Here is a 20,904-nt window from a genome sequence, read left to right on the forward strand (position 1 = left end):
TGAATTGTCTATCAATTGGTATCAGAGCTTTGGTTCTCTCTACTAAAAGATTAACCGCTTGAGGAAGATCCTATGGCAACTAACAGTTCAAGTTCATCTAGTTCTTCTTGAGCTATCTTTCGAAGGGATATTCTGAGGCTTGATGGAACAAATTACGCAGTATGGAAGATTTAGATGGAGACTCATCTAAGATGCCTTGGCAAGGAGATTTGGGAGATCACACAGAATAGTGTCACACCGTATAATATGAGATCCGGCAATCCTCCTCCAACAAACCTAGACAAGGAGCTTGAGAATGAGTGTAGAGCAAGAGAATCCCTCTTGTGTGCACTTTTTGATCAGCAAATAATGGGACTGACTGACAAATCATCTGGAAAGGCTATATGGGATAAGTTGGAGACTCTTAATGAAGCTGACCCTACACTGAAGATTGTTAAACTTGATGGTTACCGGGCGAGATATTAAAACTTGAAGATGGAAGAAGATGAAAGGATTATTGCATTCATGGAAAGGGTAAATGAGATTGTTATGGGAATTCAATGTTGTGGTGGAACTCTGAGCAGAGATGAAATTGTTTCTAAAGTCCTGAGAGCCCTACCACCAGCTTACAAAATGAAGGCTAGTGCTATTAATGAGTTGAGAAAATTGGCTAATACATCTATCAACAAAGATAGTTTGGTTGGGAAACTATCTTCTTTTGATCTTGAAGAATTTGGACCTTCTGGAGCTATGAAGACTGAACCTGCTTTTCATGCATCTACATCTACAATTGTTAAGCAACACTGGAAAGCTTTGTATGCAAAGGAATTAGAAGATATGAAGAGAGAATATGATGAGTTTGAGAAACTTGAAGCACTATTTTCTAGAAGAGTACCTAAAGGACCAGTAAGAAGTAAGTATGAAGGAAAAGCACCTTTTAAATTTTTGGCTTGTAATAAGATTGGTCATTTTTCATCTAGATGTATTGAAAGGAATTCAAGATTTGAAGAAAGAGTTAGAAGATCATTTAAACCTAACCCTCGATATCATAACAAGTACAAGAAAAATAGACAAATCATGCTACATAGCGGATGAGGAAGGCATTACAGATTCTGATGATGAACGGACAGAAGACTCTACTAGTGCTTCCAACAGTGGAAAGGAATGGGTGTTCCTAGCTATCAAGGAAGATGATCTGACACTGGAAGAGAATGTACCTAAAGAGAAGGTAATTGCTGCTAAAATTGAAGACAAGGATGAATGGGTAATTGACAATGGTTGTTCACATCATATGACTAGAGATAAAGGGAAGTTTCTGTCTTTGGAAGAATTTGATGGTAGTCTAGTTAGATTTGGAGATGACAAAACATGTATGACCAAAGGAAAAGGAACTATATCATTGGATGGTATGAACAATAGTGACAATATTTATTATGTTTAAGGGTTAAGGCATAATCTTTTAAGTGTAGGACAACTGGTAGATAAGGGATTTCAATTACAGTTCAAGGATGGAAAATGCAAAATCACTAACATATCTAGTTTGGAGATTGCGACCGGTACACAAACAAAAGGTAATATATTTCATTTGAACTCTGATGAGAAGACATGTTTGATTACACATATTTATGAGAGTTGGCTATGGCATAAAAGGCTATGTCATGTGAATTTTGATTGAATTGTCAAGATCAGTTCAACTAAGGCAGTTAGGGATATACCTAAGATTATGAAGCCCTATAATTCAGTATGTAAAGAATGTGAAATGGGTAAACATGTCAGAACCTCTTTTAGAATTATACAAGATAAATCAAATGATGTTCTTGATCTTATTCATGCTGATTTGTGTGGCCCTACTAGAGTTAAAATTTTTCAAGGTGATAGACATTTTATGCTAATCATTGATGATTATTCTAGAATGATGTGGGTTACTTTTTTGAAAGAAAAATATGAAGCATTTGAAAAGTTTAAGATCTTTAAGGCTAAAGTGGAAACTGAGATAGGATTCAAGTTTAAATGTTTGAGGTCACATCATGGTGGAGAATTCACATCCAGTGAGTTTAATAACTTTTGTGAGAAGCATGGTATAAGAAGACAATTTTCTGCTCTCCAGACACCTCAGCAGATTGGAGTTGTGGAAAGGAAGAACAAAACTATCTTGGGCCCTGCTAGAAAAATGATGATGGAAGCTAGTCTACCTCATGTCTACTGGAGAGAAGTAGTGAGTATAATAGTTTATACATTCAACAAAGTACATATCAAAGGAGAAACCAGTAAGACATCTTATTAATTATGGTTTGGCAATACGCCTATAGTTAGGTATTTCAGAATTTTTGGTAGTAAATGTTATATTGGGAGAGATTATATCATTGGGAAATTTGATGCTAGATGTGATGAAGGCATATTTATTGGTTATTCTAATGAAAGCAAAGCATATAGATGTTATAACAAGAGATTGCAAAGAATTGTGGAGAGTGCTAATGTCAAAGTAGATGAGCTGAACAAAAGTCAAAACAGAGTTTATGAGAGGGAACCAGAAATGGAAATGATTATATTTGAACTGGTAGCACCTTTACCAGAATAGAGACTTGAACCAGTTACTCTGGCAACATCAGATAATTCTACAGTAACTGAAGAACAGGTAAGAGGAACAGAAAGTCAAAAGACTCCTAGGTATGTGCGATTGAATCATTCAGAAGATTGGATCATTAGGGATAAGAGCAATGGAGTGATGACAAGAACACTAGCAACTAATGAGGTATATTTAATTTCACAAGTTTAACTGGTATCGGTAATTGAGGCATGTAAAGATGAATATTGGTTGAAACCTATGGAAGAAGAATTAGATTAGATTGAGAAAAATAACACATGGACCTTGGTTCCTAGGGCTAAAAAATAAAAATGTTATTGGAACTAAATCGGTTTTTACGAATAAATTGAGTGAGGCTAATCAAGTTATAAGGAATAAGGCTAGATTGGTTTGTAAAGGATATTCTTAGAAGGAATGAATTGATTATGGAGAGACTTTTGTACCTGTAGCTAGGATTGAAGCTGTAAGATTATTTCATGCCTATGCTACTTATAAAAACTACAAAGTTCATCAAATGGATGTTAAATGTGCATTTTTGAGTGGGGATCTTGATGAGGAAGTCTATACTGAGCAACCTGATGCTTTTTCACTATCAGATGATACAAATATGATTTACAGGTTAAGGAAAGCTTTATATGGATTGAAACAAGTACCTAGAGCTTGGTATGCAAGGTTGGATAAATACCTTTTGAAGCTTGGTTTTACTAAGGGTAGTGTTGATAGTAATTTATATTATAAAATCACTAATGATGATATACTGATTATTGAAGTATTTGTTGATGACATTATTTTTAGAGGTGAAGATAAGTTATGAATAGAATTTTCTAAGAATATGGAGAAAGAATTTGAGATGTCTATGATTGGTGAGATAAAAAAATTCCTAGGCTTGTAGATTACTTAGACTAACAAAGGTATTTTCATCTATCAAACTAAATATGCTAAGGAATTGTTGAAGAAATTTAGTATGGGAGATTCTAAATCGGTAAGTACTCCTATGGTTACAAGTGAGAAACTGACAAGAAAAGATGTTTCTACACCGGTAAATTCTACAAGATACAAATCTATGATTGGAGGTCTTCTTTATTTGACTCAAACTAGGCCTAAGATTATGAATGTTGTTTGTATTGTTTCTAAATTTCATAGTGATCCTAGAATAAATCATGAGATGGTGGTGAAAAGGATTTTTAGATACTTACAAGGTAGATCAAAATATTGTTTGTGGTACCCTAAGGATGATAACTTTACTTTATGTGCATATACAAATGTTGATTGGGCTAGATTTGTTGATGATCGGAAAAGTACTTCTGGTGGAGCTTTCTTTCTTGGAAAGAAGTTGGTTTCATGGGTCAGCAAGAAATAGTCATGTACTTCTTTATCTACTATCGAAGTTGAGTATGTTGTTGCTACTACTAACTGTACACAAGTTTTACGGATGAAGCAAATGTTGAACGATATAAAGGTGGATTGTGATGCATCGATAGTTATTCACTGTGATAACTTTGTTGTTATTGATATATCAAAGAATCTGGTATTTCATTCTAAAACAAAGCACATATCTATCAAGTATAACTTTTGAAGGAAAAGGTGGAAGAAAACGAAGTTAAACTAGTTTATGTGAACACTAAAGAGAAGATTGCAGATATTTTCACTAAACCTTTACCCAAGTAATCATTTGAGGGTAAAAGCACAAAACTATGTCGTGTTTCAGGCCAACTTATCAGCACAAGTGAATTTAAGTAATTCTAACTAAAAATTAGTTTTAGTCAGACATATGGTCTATATAGAGCCATTATAGCTAAGTTATATATGGGCCACAAAATTTCCAATTGGAAATGTCTACTAAATGTATATTTTATACCACTTTGGGTATAATTACCAGAACAAAGAAAACAAATTAAAAACTCAATTTTTCAACAACTCCTACTCTTATAAATAATTTCTTTTTTGAAATGTAAAAATACCCTTTTATAGATCTTGAAGTGAATTTTCCAAAAATAAATATCTTTTAATATTTTAATTAGTTTTTTATATTTTATATTTTATTTTTATTGAAAGCAGGTCATCAACACTAAAATATAAGGTTGATTATCTTATCAAGGAAAAATAGTAAAAATTATTCAAAAATTTTGAAAAAAATATGATGTAGTAGAGAAAAGAATCTATGTCAAGATGATACAATTCTTTTCTAATTTCGATAAATAATTAAGAAAAAGGGTGGTGGGAATTGGAAAGAGTTGCATTTCAACACACACAACTTTTAAAACTCATTGAAAAATATATTTATAAAAAATACTAAAAAATATATTCATGCACTAAAGTTTCAAGTTATCAATATACAAAAAAAATTGAAGAAAAAACGTAAAACTTACTAGATAAAGTGTGGTGGCTTGTGTAACTTCAATTTCAACATTTTATCAACAACTAAATTATAGTGTTTACTTTATAAAACACTACATTTAAATATTTTTTAAAATTTTTGTTAAAATTACAAACATAAAATAGACAAAAGAATATAAATTTTATTAGTTTACATCATTCCAAAATTTAAAACATATATTTCACTTTCTATTGATTTAATTTAAAAACTTGAATTGGCATTGGCCATTTCCTTTATAAAAGTGTGACACAACTTTGTACTTTTACTCTAGAGTACTCGAGAGATAGATGGGGAGTTTCTGCCCCTCCAGTAGAGACTTGATTGATGCAGTTTGGCATTAGTCCAGCATGCACTATTAGAGATACTATTCATTCCCGCATTGATGTGGGATGCTACTGCTTAGGGGGAGTAGTCAGCTTTGTGATTCACTAGTTTATGTTCTTACTTTGATATTTTTGTCAGATTTTTGGCATTAATGTCAAAGGGGGACTGATATTAATGTGAAAAATACAAAGAAAGTGAAAAAGAAAAAGAAAGGGGGAGAAATTCAGAGCTATATGTGGGAGATTGTTGGTTGTCTTTCATTGGGGGAGACTTGTTTGGTATTTCTTGGTACTTAGATGTTTTTCACATCTAGTGTTGCCATAAATGCCAAAGGGGGAGATTGTTGGCCATTTGGTGGAATTGATTATGTGTTGCATTGATGTTTTGTCATTGATGCCAACACTAGCTGTTTGGATGATTTACCAACACCCTTCTCATCCCAGTAGGATGCATGGTTTTTGGTTGATTTAGATCCGACATGATCAAGTAAGCTCTGATATAGTCTGGTGATGGAATTGGCTTGTTCATGATACTCATTCTCATATTTGGTCAGTTGGTTTTGGTCTAGTGATCGGATGCAATCCTATTTGCTTAGAAGCTTGGTTTCTAGTTCCAGCAAGGGTTTCTAGTTCATTTGGATCCAACATGATCCGATAGGCTCTGGTATAGTTTCATGATGGAATTGGCTTGTTCATGATACTCACACTCATATTTGGCTAGATGTTTTTGGTTTGGTGATCAGGTGCTATCCTGTTTGCTTAGAAGCTTAGTTTCTGGTTTTGGTGAGGGTTTCACTGGTAGAGCTTTTGGGGGATATCTTTGATGAATTCAATAAGTGGTGTTGGTACAGCTTCTGGTGGAGTTCCAAGATACTGTTTGTGGTCATGTTTGAGACCTGGTAAATGGAGATCATTGTTGAAGCATGTGGACCTATATTGGGTCTCGGTTGATCTAGGTTATAGACCGACTTTAATGTAATGTGTGGATTGGACCTATTGATGTATTTTGTAGATGTCTTATGTGTTGGATATTATTTGTTTGGTCTAAGGCTGACATGGTTTGTAATTATGTAATTGGTTTATTATCTAGTGGCCGACCTAATTGTTTATGGTCAAGGGTTTGTATATATAGATGCAAGATCTCATTGTAGATCATCTTGGTTATGTTAGAGGTCATGGTCAAGGAATGTAATGTGTGAATAATGTAATATCATTCAGGTAGAGGAGTTGGTCAATTATTGGAGATCTAATTGGGTTAATGTAAGAGGATTTAATCCTCTGCTATTGGTCTTAACCAAAACTTTACTTAGGCATAGGAGATGCTACCTTTTGCAGTTCAACACTTCTTTGGATTGTAGTCTGGATTTATATGTAGTTAGTGAGGCTCCTTTTGTGATGAGCAGTGCAATCTAGGTTGTTGGCCTTCCTACAAGTGCATGCCCCTCAATTATAATTCACATACTTATTGAAGAAGTATTATCTAACTATGGGTAGGCTTCCCACCATGGTTTTTCCCTTTACTGGGGTTTCCATGTATAAATCTTCGTGTTATGTGGATGACTTTTATTCTGTGATAATTGTTTATGCTTAATTGGTTTAACTGTTATTCTGGTATTAATGTTTTGGGTTTCAGTATTAAAGTTTAAATTACTAATGGCTCCAGTAATCTGTGACAACTAATTCACCCCCCCCCCTCTCAGTTGTCTTTCGGTTATTTGAACTATCTAACAAGGTCAACATAAGAGAACTTGAGCATAGATATTTAGAATCTCCACTAACATGTTTGTAAATAATTTCATAACAAATGTAGACATGAGGAAGATGAAATAAAATGACTTTCAATGCATATTTGTTTATTCCATTCTCATGTGGATTGGATCATTCCTACACAATAGTTTTAGGTCACAATAATTGAGTTAAAATCTTAATATATTACAAATATATATTTAATAATTCTAAAGTTACATAGAACTCCAAGAATTCATCAAATTGTGAAACAATTAAGTTTTACTATCATCAAAAATATTTTTCATTATTACTTTTCAAAGTAAGTACTCCTGTCCTCTTATTTAGTTAACACAATTTTTTCTAATTTGAAACAAAGGGGTAAAAAATTTATTAATCAATAATGAAAATTACAAAGATAACAAGGCTTGGAAGCCGAACAAAACCAAAGGACCAGATACACAAAAGATCAAGTCTCTGCCAACATACCCACATGCCTACGCATCTCCTCCATAACTAAAACCTCCAGCACCCTAGAATAATCTACGAACAATTGTCCTTAATCCTCAACTTGATAGTGACTAGCCTACACAAAAGCCCATCTTGCCAAGCAATCTACCACCTTGTTCGATTCCTGAGGGATATGGAAAATTGTAATAGAGTCTAAAGAACCACAAAGCCTTAAGATTTGTCGTGCAACCCTAGCCAATTTCCAACTTACTCCCTTCAACTAATTTCTAATTAGAATTTCCACAATTATTTGTGAATCTATTTCAATGATACTTTTTCTCTAACCCAAAGGACAACCTTTCTCCAAAGAGTGAAGGATTGCTAAGGCCTCTATCAAGTTATTTGTTTTTTGTCCTTTATACAAGGAGAAGAAGAACTTAACCGCCCTATAGCTATCTCTACCAACTCCCCCAAATCTATCATGCTTAGGATTATTGCAAGAGGAACCCTTAGTATTAATATTCAAAACCCCTAGGGAAGGAAGCACCCAACAACCATATCATTGAACCCTGCTCCTAAACTGAATACCATCCCTAGATAGGGGTAGCCTTCCCCAACATCTAGCCAATCCCAACCTCTAAATAACAACCTGATCTTCAACATCTAGTTGAACTAACAAATCACATTTAGCTAAAATAATTTCCTGCAAGCTACTCATAATGCACATCAAAATTTGGTGGCTTATAATTCCTTTCCCTTGAAAGATCCTTCTATTCACCTCCAACCAAATTTTCCATAAAATAAAAGAAGGTCCTATGTCGTAGGCAATGTGGAGGAAAGAGGCCTTGGTCAGACGGTTCTCCACATGATCTTATAACTCAACTAAGGAGGAAATATGGAAGCACGACTTACTCCAAACACCCCACCAATAGTGCGAAGGTTCCTTAGAGAAAGGGCAAGGGAACAAAACGTGAGAAGAGCTTTCTTCACTTTTGTTACATACAAAATACATAGAAGGACCATGAAATCCTCACTTTTTCAAATTATCCTAGGTGAGACATAGGTTCCAAGAAAATTACATTTAGGCCAATAAAATCTAATCCTAACTTGCTTCCACCAATAAATCCCCTCTCTCCCATAAACTTGTTTGTCCAACACCCAATAGCCTAAAGATACAGTGAACTTACCTTTTGAGTCTAGACCTCAAGGAAGGGTATCCTTCATCTACAAATAACTATAGGTTCTACCAGAAAAGATATTGTGAAGCTCTTGTTGGTCCTCATTTAAACTCCTGGAGGCAACTCATGATGCTCTTTCCTCTTGGTCATGACAACTTGATCATTCAAATCCAAAGTTTTATAATCCTACACTTTACTCTATCTTGCCTCCATAAAAATATCACATAGAGATCTCAAATGAGGAAAAGTTGACATCCACCCAAGAAGTCAACCTAAAAGAGAGCTATAGAGCCTTTATTTCAAATCTATAATAATTCCTATTTAATAAGCTTATCCCCATGTTTGAGAGTGTTCTAGATCATAAACCCCTTTCCGTCAATGTTGTCTCGAGGAAGATCATTGCTTTCAATCCCATTCAAATACTTCAAATTAAGTATCATGTTTGAATCCTAATCTGAACAACACCATCTCCAATAGAGGTTAACTGCGAAATATTGGCCATTAAGGATTTTTTGACAAAGGCCTAAACCCCCTTCCTTCTTTGGTCTACAAACAGAGGTCTACTTGACCAAACTCACTTTCTTCGACACCAAATTTCGAAGGCATGAGAATTAGTGAGAGAGAGCATCATATTCTTGGATAAAGGTGGAAAGGGTACCTTACACAAAACATCTATATAGAGGAAGAGCCTAAATCATATACTTTAGGAGAGTAGCAGGACTAGTAGAAAAAATCCATCTATTTGTCTAGTGAGAGACTCTCTTGCTTAATCTATCCAAGGTATCCTACCAAAAAAAGTTCGATAGCAACCCAATGACAATAGTGATAACAAGATATATAAAAGGAAGGGTGCCTATTTGTAATAAAAAAATTCTTCCAATATTGTGTAGGACAATCTTAGGTGTATTAAAGAAAATAATTAAGGACTTGTCCTCATTGAGTTTTTGCCCTAAACTAGTCATATACATATACAAGACCACTTTGAAATTAACAACCTCCTTAATTCTAGCTAGGCCCATCAATGTAGTGGAATCCACAAACTACATATCTAAATGAGGAGGAATTCTATTGCCTCAATTCCATCCCTTGATAAGACCATACTATACCTAAGATTTTAAAAATCTCCCCAAACCTTCAACCATTAGAATAAAAAGGTAAGGGGATAGAGGATCACCTTGATGAAGGCCTTAAGTAGCTCCAAATAGCTTAGAAAGTTCTTCATTAATGAGTACTAAGAAATAAGTCAAAGTGACAAAACTCATTACCCACTTAATCCACTCTCAAATAAACCCAAAAGCTTCTAAAATTCATGACAAAAAGGTCCACTTGACCTGATCATACACCTTGGCGATATGAAGGTTCATAAACATAGTTTTCTCTTTTAAAGTTGCCATACAATGAATAGCCTTTATTTCAAAAACCACCCATTCAAAAATCTTCCTACTAGTCACAAAACCTCATTGTTTCTCTAAGATAAGAGCACTAAGAAATTGCTTAAGTCTCTCACCAATTAACTTAGTAATAATTTAATAAACCACATTGCACAAAGCAATAGGCCTAAAAAGATCCAAGGAATCATTCTTGACTCTTTGGGGTAAGGGTGAGGAAAGTAGTGGGAAAGTAGCATTCATGGCCCTCAAAATCTATTTATTTTGTAATAACCCACCATAATTAACTCAACAAAATTGACCTTTCTTTTTTTTTGTTTAATTTAATCATTGTGTTTGATTCAATTGCATGCTCTGGGCATCCATCCATTTGGATTAGGCATTCATCCATCTGGGATGAGCATCTAACCATACGGGTTAGGCATTTGTCCATACGGGACATAAGATTTCATCTATCCAATACGAGATAGGCATCTACCCATATGGGGTAGGCATAAGATTTCATCTATCCAATCAAGATAGGAGGTGCTTTGGCCAAAGACTTAGACTCATCGGGACCATTCGAGTCCTAAGCCACTCACTAAAAACTACACTCTTCTAACAGAAGTGCACCGAGGTCACCGTCCTTAGGAGTAATTAAATAACATAATACAAGCTTGAATTCTACCTCAAAATTTGGCTTAAAGCCTCAGGAAGTCAAGAGAATCCATGCGGGATTCCTTCCGAGTATGCATTGAATTAGTTTTTCAAATTTAATTATCTTATCTTTGAAATTAGGATTCTTACTCAATCTTTCTTTTACCAAGCCTAGACCCCACCCACGAACGCCTAAGTACAAGGGCCAACTCCATCCCAAGATTTCCTACATACCCGCTTCGGCACGGGATCAAGGCATAAAGTATGTAGTTCTATTTTCTATTCTATGGTTTGATGTAAACTGATTAGTGAGTACGCAACCTTTTCTAGGGTCAATGTCCCAGACTATTTCTCTATGGTTGCTACCCACAATGGTACCACTTAAACAAAGGCTCAAGATGGCCTAACAACTACATCCTAACACCTATCATGAACGCCACCCTTGACCAAATTGTCAATCACCAATATCTCTTCAAGATAAAAAAAAATCAATTTCATAAAAGCATTTTACTTAACCAACCTTAAAGGGGGTTTACTATGGTTTATCTCGATGGATGAAAAATCATTTAAAATTTGTCTTATTAGATTATCAATCCAAGAGGGATTACCTGCCCCTTGGATTTTAACTTCCAAGTGTCCCTTATTACTCCCCGACAATTTATAGGGATGATGCCACAGACGCCATTGATGTAGCTTTATTAGGCATTAAGTACAGTAGTTCAACACAACGACATTACCCGTAAGTGTGACCCAGAGGCACAGTATATACCGAATGCTACTTGGTTTTGATTTTCCAGCTTCCTTTATTTAGTTTTCTAACTAAGAAGCTATGAAAACATCATGCTTGAAAACAATGCATAATTTTAATTGATTGAATAACTAATTGATGAATTACGTAGAATAAAACCAATAACTTGAAATATAACTTGCCTATGAAAAACTTGCATGTTGATGAATGCATGTGTACTTGCATGGAGGTAATAACGTCAATAAAAGTAGTTAATCTACAAGAAATTTGCATGATATAAGAATGGTGCAACTTGCGTGCATGATTAACCAAATCTAAAAATAGTGATTGATTCAATCATATTAATTAATTGCTAAGGGCCAACTAAGTGCCCGATGGATATTAAATGGAACGAGTAACTCTAATAAAAAGAATTTGACATAATACAATTTATGAGAATAAAATTTACCAAGGATAATTTAATCATGAATTCACTACACAAAAATCCCTAATATTTAAATTCAAAAACTTAAAATTTATACTAAGGAAAGAATTAATATGTCCCAATTTAACTTAAAATTTAAACAAAAATACTTATTAGCAATTAACTTAAAATTTATCTAAAAACAATTATTAAGAATTAGTTTAATAATTAACTAAAAAAAATTATTAAAATTTAACTTTAAATTTTATCCGAAGTAATTATTAAAATTCTAAATTACAAATTTTAAAATATATATTACAAACTAACTAAGAAAGAATATAATTTAAGCAGAAATTTTTGTTTTAATAGTGATTGGGGTGGTGCGGACCACGGGTCCCAACACCCCCCACGCAGTCCTGCATGTGCAGGCCCACAGGGTTGAGGGGCCTTGTGGTCCCCTCCACTCCCCTACAGCCACTTATAGTGACCGCAAGGTAGTGGGGGGTACTGCTACCCCTGGTGGTTTCAATACCGCCGCCCTGCATGCTGTCATTATGTCTTCGAACATTTTCGAAGGCCGTGTCGAACATAAAAACAAATAATGACATTAAATACAGTTTTGTTTTTTTTTTATTATAATGCGATGTTAATGTATATGTTAAAATTTGAATTAACTTTATATATATATATCTGTGTGTGTGTGTGTGTGTGTGTGTGGTTTCATATTTCCTTATTTAAAAGAAAACAAAAGAGATTTATTTTATGAAAGTAAGAATTAAAATAGATGATCAAATAATTTTTATTTATTTTTGATTGATTATCATAGTAAACAAGTGTTTATCATTTACAGAGGGAGAGAGAGAGAGAGAGAGCTTTATCTAGCCATCACAGGGAGGGAGTTTATTTCCAGACTTCACAGGGAAATTGTTTATTTCCAGGATTCTTTTCCAGTGTTCACAGGAGGATTTATTCATCTGATATTCACAGTGAGGTCTTTGTTCAACTCATAGGGAGATTCAAAAATAATCACAGGGAGGGAGTTTAGAATAACCATAGAGAAAATATTCATAGAGATTAAAAATAATCACAAAGACATAAAATAATTATAGAGAGAAATTTAGAATAATCAAAGAGGAAATAATCATAGTGAAATCTATCCTTACTTTCAGCTAATTTTCATAGAGAATTTATATAACTAGATAATGAAATCAAATGAGAATATCACAGATGATTATTCACAGTGAAATCTATCCTTTCATTTCAACTAATTTTTACAAAGAAATATATAACTAGATAATGGAATCAAATGAGAATATCATAGAGGAAATAATCATAGGGAAAATCTATCCTTTCATTTCAACTAATTTTTATAGAGAAATATATAACTAGATAATGGAATCAAATGAGAATATCATAGAGGAAATAATCACAGTGAAAATATAATTAAAGGATGAGATTGAGATTTCTATTTGAAAAACCAGAGAGATGAATTTAGAGGGAGGAAATAAAGATGGATCTAATCTAGTTCTTCAGCAAGAAATTGATCTAGTTCTTATCAAGAAAAACAATTTGATCTAATTCCTCTCAAGAAATTGAAACAATTGATCTAATTCTAATTCACAACAAGAACAAGATGCATGATTCAAAATAAAATAAAACTAAATAAAAAGAACCTGGATGCTTGCAATTGATGTAGAATCCCCTATGAATCCTTCAATTAGCCTCCCTTGATCCTTCAAACTTGAAAGAAATCATCCAAAGCAATCTTAGCTATAAAAAAGAAATATGACTACAAAAAGAATTTCTTGAGAGAAGAATTTCTCTATGGACTAACCAACTCCCATCTTTGGAAACTTGCATATCATTTATAAGAAAAATCCCTCTATTCCACTATCTATAATTTTAATTAAAAAAAAGAGATTCTTTCCCAATTTCGGACTTCATACAAATTGATTAGACTTAGTGGGAGGAGTTACATGCAAGGTGGTGGAGAATCCTCTAGAAGCTTCTTATTCTTCCTACAACATGTGCCATAATTGGATGAGGAAAACTAAATAAATAATTAAGAAAAATGTATATTTTCCATGTGTGTGTGTGTGTGTTTTATTATTTTATCCTTTTATAATATTCATTCAATCGTTTAAATAGTTTATCAACAAATATAATATAGTTTGTATTTTAAATCCAAAGGTGATAAAGGAGGGTTGTGACATCCTCCCCCCCTTAATTTGTGCATCATCCCGATGCACTTATTGAAGGTACCAGAAAGAGTCTATAGTTCTTGATTAAAACAAAAAAGGGAACAACTGATGCATCTCCTTACTAACTTCCCACGTCGCATTCTTTTCATCATATAGGTCCCATTGTACTTTGCACTGATCAATCTCTCTGTTGCGCAACTGGCCCTGGTGCCTCTCCAAGATTTTGAATGGCTCTATCATTATTCCTCGCATTTCCTAGACCTATAAGGCATCCCAATTCAAAATGTGTTTCTCATCAGGTACATACTTTTTAAGAAGAGATACATGGAAGACATCATGGATTCGGCTCAACTGGGGAGGTAAGGCCAACCGATATGCAATTGGATTAATCCTTCCCAATATTTCAGAGGGTCCAACACAATGAGGTGCAAGCTTAGTCTTTTTCCCAAACCTTATGGAACTCTTGTGTGGCCCAACCCTTAGGAAGACTTTCTCTCCCACCTCAAACTCCCTTGGTGTCCTGTTTTTGTCTGCATAACCTTTCTGCCTATTTGAGGCTTCCTTAAATCTTTGCCTAATTTCCTTAGTTTTCCTCTCCATCTCTTTTAACATATCTGGTCCAACAATCACTCTATCTTCAAGACTATCCCAACTCAAAGGTGTTCAACATGGTGTACCATACAAAGCTTCAAAAGGTGCCATTACCAGAGATGTTTGATATGCATTATTGTAAGCAAATTCTACTAGAGGTAGGTACTCTTCCCATTTCTTTTGTTGGTCCATATAGTACATGCGAAGTAGGTCTTACATATTCTGATTTCGGTTTCAGGGTGGTATGCAGTGCTAAAAATTTAGTTGAGTTCCGAGAGCTGATTGAAGAGTGGTCCAAAACCTTGAAGTGAATCTAGCATCTCTATCTAATATGATTTTCTCTAGTATTCCATGCAACATGAATATTTCCTTAACAAAACACCTAGCCAAGGTAGGTGCATCATCCGTCATATTCCCTGTTATAAAGTGCCCCACCTTAGTGAGTTTGTCAATTACCACCATTATTGCATCATGCCTAGAAGGTGACATGGGTAACCCTTGCACAAAATCCATGTTAATAACTTGCCACTTGTGTTGAGGTGCAATTGTAACAATCCAGCTAGATGTCTATGTTCTGCCTTTACTCTTTGACACTCCAAACATTTAGCCACATACTTGACTATGTCATTCTTCATTCCTTGCCAAAAGTATGACTTCTTTAGATCTACATAAAGTTTGTTAATTCTTGGGTGTCCCGAATAAGGGGCATTGTGAGCCTCTTACAAGGCTACTTCCCTTAAGTTTCCTGAATTAGGAATATAGATTCTATTAATGTATCTAAGAAATCCATCTTCATCTAATGTATACCCTTAAATCTTAGGATCAGTTGGATCGTATTCTAAAGTCAATTTGACTTGCTCATACCATGGGTCATGTCCCTGCTCATCCATTACTTGCCCTTTGAAGGAAGGTTTGAATGTTGCTATAGTCATCAAGCATCTCCTCCTACTCAAAGCATTTGCCATGCTATTTTCCTTCCCCTTAATATATTCAATTTCAAAATCATATTCACTTAGAAACTCTAACCACCTTCTTTGTCTGGCATTTAAGTGGGGTTGGGTAAAGATGTACTTTAGTCCTTGGTTATCTTACTTTAACTCAAAGGGCTTCCCTAGTAAGAAGTGCCTCCATTTTGTAGGACATGCACAATCGCTGCCAACTCTAAGTCATGGGGTGCATAATTGACTTCATGAGTCCTTAGCTTCCTAGATTCATAAGCTACTACCCCTTCATCTTGGACAAGTACTCCTCCTAACCCTTCAATAGAAGCATCGGTTACGACTGTGAAGTGTCCATTCGGATCTGGTACTTTTAGAATGGGTGCTGAAGTTAGTTTCCTCTTCAAAATTTGGAATGCCTTATCACTTTGTTCTGTCCACACAAAACTTTTTACTCTTCCTTTGCAATGAGGTGATGGGGTTTTCTATCTTAGAGAATCCTTCCACAAACCTCCTATAGTAACTTGCTAGCCCCATAGAGCTTCTTACCTCTGAAATGTTTTTAGGGATCGACCATTCTACTATTGCCTTTATTTTATTTGGATCAATTGCTATTCCTTCCTTTGATGTTATATGCCCAAGGTAGTGAATCTTTTCCTCAAAGAAGGCACATTTTGGCAATTTCCCATATAACTTATGTTCTCTCAACCTTTGCAAAAGAATTTGTAGGTGCACTAAATGTTCCTCCTCATTCCTAGAGTAAATCATTATGTCATCCAGAAATACCAAAACAAATTTATCCAAGTAGTCATGGAGTACACTATTCCTTAGGTTCATAAATGCAGCTAGGGCGTTGGTTACACCAAAAGGAACTACTGTGAATTCATAATGTCCATGTCTAGTCTTGAAAATTGTTTTCGGAATGTCTTCCTCCTTAATTTTGAGTTGATGGCACCTTGACCGGAGGTCTATTTTTGAGAAAATTGCTGCTCCTTTCATTTGGTCAAAAAGATCCTCTATGCGAGGTAAGGGATACCTATTCTTTATGGTGACTTTTTCAACATCCTATAGTTGATGCATAGCATTAAGGTTCCATCCCGCTTCTTAACAAACAAAACTGGCGCTCCCCATGGTGATACACTTGGCCTTATAAATCCCTTAGCTAAGAGTTCCTCTAATTGCATTTTGAGCTCTTGTAATTCAGTTGTGTTCATTCGGTAAGGTGCCCTTCATACTGGTTCATCTCCTAGTAGAACTTCGATAGAAAAGTCAAACTTCCTTTTATGGGGTAGGCTGGGTAATTCTTTTGGAAAAAAATCCTTGAATTCTTTTAAGAAAGGGGTATTCTCAAAGGTTGGTGCATTTTCCTCTTCTCCTTCATCAATTTCAACCATATAGATTTGGCCTCTTCTTCTTCTTTCCTTCTTTATTTGCATGGCTGATATGATTTCTATATTAATGGGTTTAAACTTTCCTTGGATTTTGACCTTTTCCCCCCCATCATCCAAACATTCAACAATTTTGTTATAGCAATCTACATTAGCTTGATGGTCGGTTAACCAACTCATTCCAATAATTACATCATATAATCCTAGGGGTGCCACATAGAGGTCTACCCTTGTTTCAAACTCAGGAAATTGTATCCTTGCCCTCGGCAAATACTTAGTTACTTCCCTAGCCATTCTAAGGTTTTACCTGAAAGTTAAATTATGTAGTTAGTTCTTGATTTAATATTTTTAAAATTTAATTTCTACCATTGCAAAACATTCCCCTAGTTGTATAAATTGAAGATAGCACAAGGCCTAGATTTGAACCTTTGCTCTGATACCACATGTAATAACCCACCATAATTAACTCAACAAAATTGACCTTTCTTTTTTTTTGTTTAATTTAATCATTGTGTTTAATTCAATTGCATACTTTGGGCATCCATCCATTTGTATTAGGTATTCATCCATCTGGGATGAGCATCTAACCATACGGGTTAGGCATTTGTCCATACGGGACATAAGATTTCATCTATCCAATATGGGATATGCATCTACCCATATGGGGTAGGCATAAGATTTCATCTATCCAATACGGGATAGGCATCTACCCATATGGGGCAGGCATCTACCCATATGGGGTAGGCATAAGATTTCATCTATCCAATACGGGATAGGCATCTACCCATACGGGGTAGGCATCTATCCAATTGGGATAGGAGGTGCTCTGGGTAGAGACTTAGACTCATCGGGACCATTCGGGTCTTGAGCCACTCACTAAGTACTACACTCTTCTAACAGAAGTGCATCAAGGTCACCGTCCTTAGGAGTAATTAAATAACATAATATAAGCTTGAATTCCACCTCAAAATTTGGCTTAAAGCCTCGGGAAGTCAAGCGAATCCATACGGAATTCCTTCCGAGTATGCATTGAATTACTTTTTCAAATCTAATTATCTTCTCTTTCAAATTAGGATTATTACTCAATCTTTCTTTTACCAAGCCTAGACCCCACCCACAAACGCTTGAGTACGAGGGGAAACTCCATCGCAAGACTGCCTACATACCCGCTTCAGAAAGGCATCAAGGCGTAAAGTATGTAGTTCTATTTTCTATTCTATGGTTTCATGTAAATTGATTAGTGAGTACGCAACCCTTTCTAGGGTCAATGTCCCAGACTATTTCTCTGCGGTTGCTACCCACGATGGTAGCACTTAAATAAAGGCTCAAGATGGCCTATTGTTTGTGGCCTAACAACTACATCCTAACACCTATCATGAACGGTACCCTTGACCAAATTGTCAATCACCAATATCTCTTCAAGATAAAAAAAAATCAATTTCATAAAAGCATTTTACTTAACCAACCTTAAAGGGGGTTTACTATGGTTTATCTCAATGAATGAAAAATCATTTAAAAATTATCTTATTAGATTATCGATCCAAGAGGGATTACCTGCCCCTTGGATTTTAACTTCCAAGTGTCCCTTATTACTCCCCGATGATTTATAGGGATGATGCCACAGACGTTGTTTATGTAGCTTTATCAGGCATTAAGTATAGTAGTTCAACACAACGACATTACCCATAAGCATGACGCAGAGGCATAGTATATACCGAATGTACTTGGTTTTTGTTTTCCAACTTCTTTTATTTAGTTTTCTAACCAAGAAGCTATGAAAACATCATGCTTGAAAACAATGCATAATTTTAATTGATTGAATAACTACTTGATGAATCACATAGAATAAAACCAATAACTTGAAATATAACTTGCATATGAAAAACTTGCATGTTGATGAATGCATGCGTACTTGCATGGAGGTAATAACGTCAATAAAAGTAGTTAATCTACAAGAAATTTGCATGATATAAGAATGGTGCAACTTGTGTGCATGATTAACCAAATCTAAAAATAGTGATTGATTCAATCATATTAATGTGAATTATGTGAGGCATCACCTCGACTCAGTCTTACATTTCAGTGGATTTTATATTTAGACTATTATGGATACTTTATTTTGATGCATTTTGAAGCTTAGAACTTATATGATTTCAGGATTTGGATAACATTGCTATATTTTTATGATTCACTTATATGCTTTATAAGAGAGAACAATACTTGATTGTTAGATAAGATGATATTGCGATGATAGATGTCATTATTGAATTTGCAAGACTTTACTATGATAATAGAATTTTGATTTATGTTTAAGTTTATGAGAATTAGGATGAATTGCTTATGTGAAATTGCTTGGATAAAAGTTGTATTTAATTTGTTCTGATGTAAATTGTATGCAAGTGATGATGTGTATTATTATTCCTTTGAATTATATTATATGTGGATATTTGAAAGTACTAATGTGTAAATTGAGATGCGCAAGAAGTTATCCATGTGACCATGGAAATTTATGGAGAACCAAACCTAGACTTATGTATGTTCGTAAGCCAAGGGTTGTCTATTTGGAGAGACAACATCCCGTTTGTGTTGTATTTTATTCGTAACAGTATATGCTGCATGTGTGTTAAGTGTTATTTAAATTTATTGTGTAAAATCCACAAGAGACGATTTAATGTTTTAAATTGTAAAAGTGTTTTATTTGTGTCACTTGACACATGTGTGGATTTAAGTTTAAATGTTTTATTTTTGTCTCTTGGTGGAAAAGTGTTCAACTATAGCTTTTTCAATTAATGTAACGTGATGTCATAAATTCCTTGGGAAAAGAATCCTTGGAGAGGTCAACATATGTTTGACCAGAAAATAAACTTCAAAGGGGTTTAAAATGGGTTAAATGAACACCTAGGGGTAGTTTAATAGGGTTTCCTAAAGCCCATAATGTATACCTAAGGGTTAGGGGTAATTTTAGGCAAGTTACTACTCCTAAGTGACCTTTTAGACACTCTAAAATTTGGCTTTTCTGACTTGTGCAAAAATTGAAATTAGAAGTTTGAACCTAGTTGTAAACTTTCATATTCGAATGAGAGTTCTCCTTCCCATTCTGTCTTACCTTCCTCTTTAGTTTTTAGAAACTTGTGAGAACTGAGAGAATGAGCTTCTTAAGCAAGAATTTGAAAATTTGAGGGTAATCACCCACTCTCCATTTTTTGGAGATAGGAGAAATTTTTTGGAAAAGAATAGAATAGATTTGAATAGTAAAATTTGGCTAAGGGTAGAAGAAAAAGATCCGTGGAATTGGGCAGCTCTTCCTCAAATACTATCCTACCTTTGGGAAGATTAAGGTTGGTTTCATTATTCTTAAAATGACTTCCTTTTTTTGCATGTGTTCGAAAGTATGCTGGTGTAAGAAATTTGTTTTCTTGTATGTCCTTTTTGGAAATTTCACTTTGTATTTTTGTATATTGTTTTGTATGTGTTTTTGGGAGTTTTTCAAGACCTCTTACTCTTGGGAGAGAGGAGGATCTTGTGGGTGGTAGCAATGACAACCCTTGAGTGAGAGACTCTCATTATGAGACCGATCACAAGGGATTTTTGTGTGACCCTTGTTGCATGGCCTATTTGTACAATGGGGGTCATAAGGAGGGATATAAGGCTAGAATTCCTTGGGGGGCATAAGGAATAAGGGGTTGAAATTCTGGATGTATTTGTTGTGCCATGAGGTGGCTACATGTTTTCCATACTTGCAGTTCTTCTCAGGGTATTGGTCCACTACCACCCTTGAAAAGGTCATCACCAAAGTGTGGTGCAGTGTAGCCATGTTGGGAGTGTGTTTGAAATCTATGTGTTTTCTATCTTCTATGTGTTTGCATGTTTGTTACCCATCTAGGGCTTGGTTCTCCGAGCTTGGGGGTGGCTACCAGTTAGCCTAGGCTGGGAGGTGAGCACTCCATGGTCATATTTGTGATTTATTATGTAGGATTGTCAGGAGAAAAGAATAG

This window comes from Cryptomeria japonica, chromosome 3 (assembly GCF_030272615.1).
Source record: "Cryptomeria japonica chromosome 3, Sugi_1.0, whole genome shotgun sequence".
Taxonomy (NCBI): domain Eukaryota; kingdom Viridiplantae; phylum Streptophyta; class Pinopsida; order Cupressales; family Cupressaceae; genus Cryptomeria; species Cryptomeria japonica.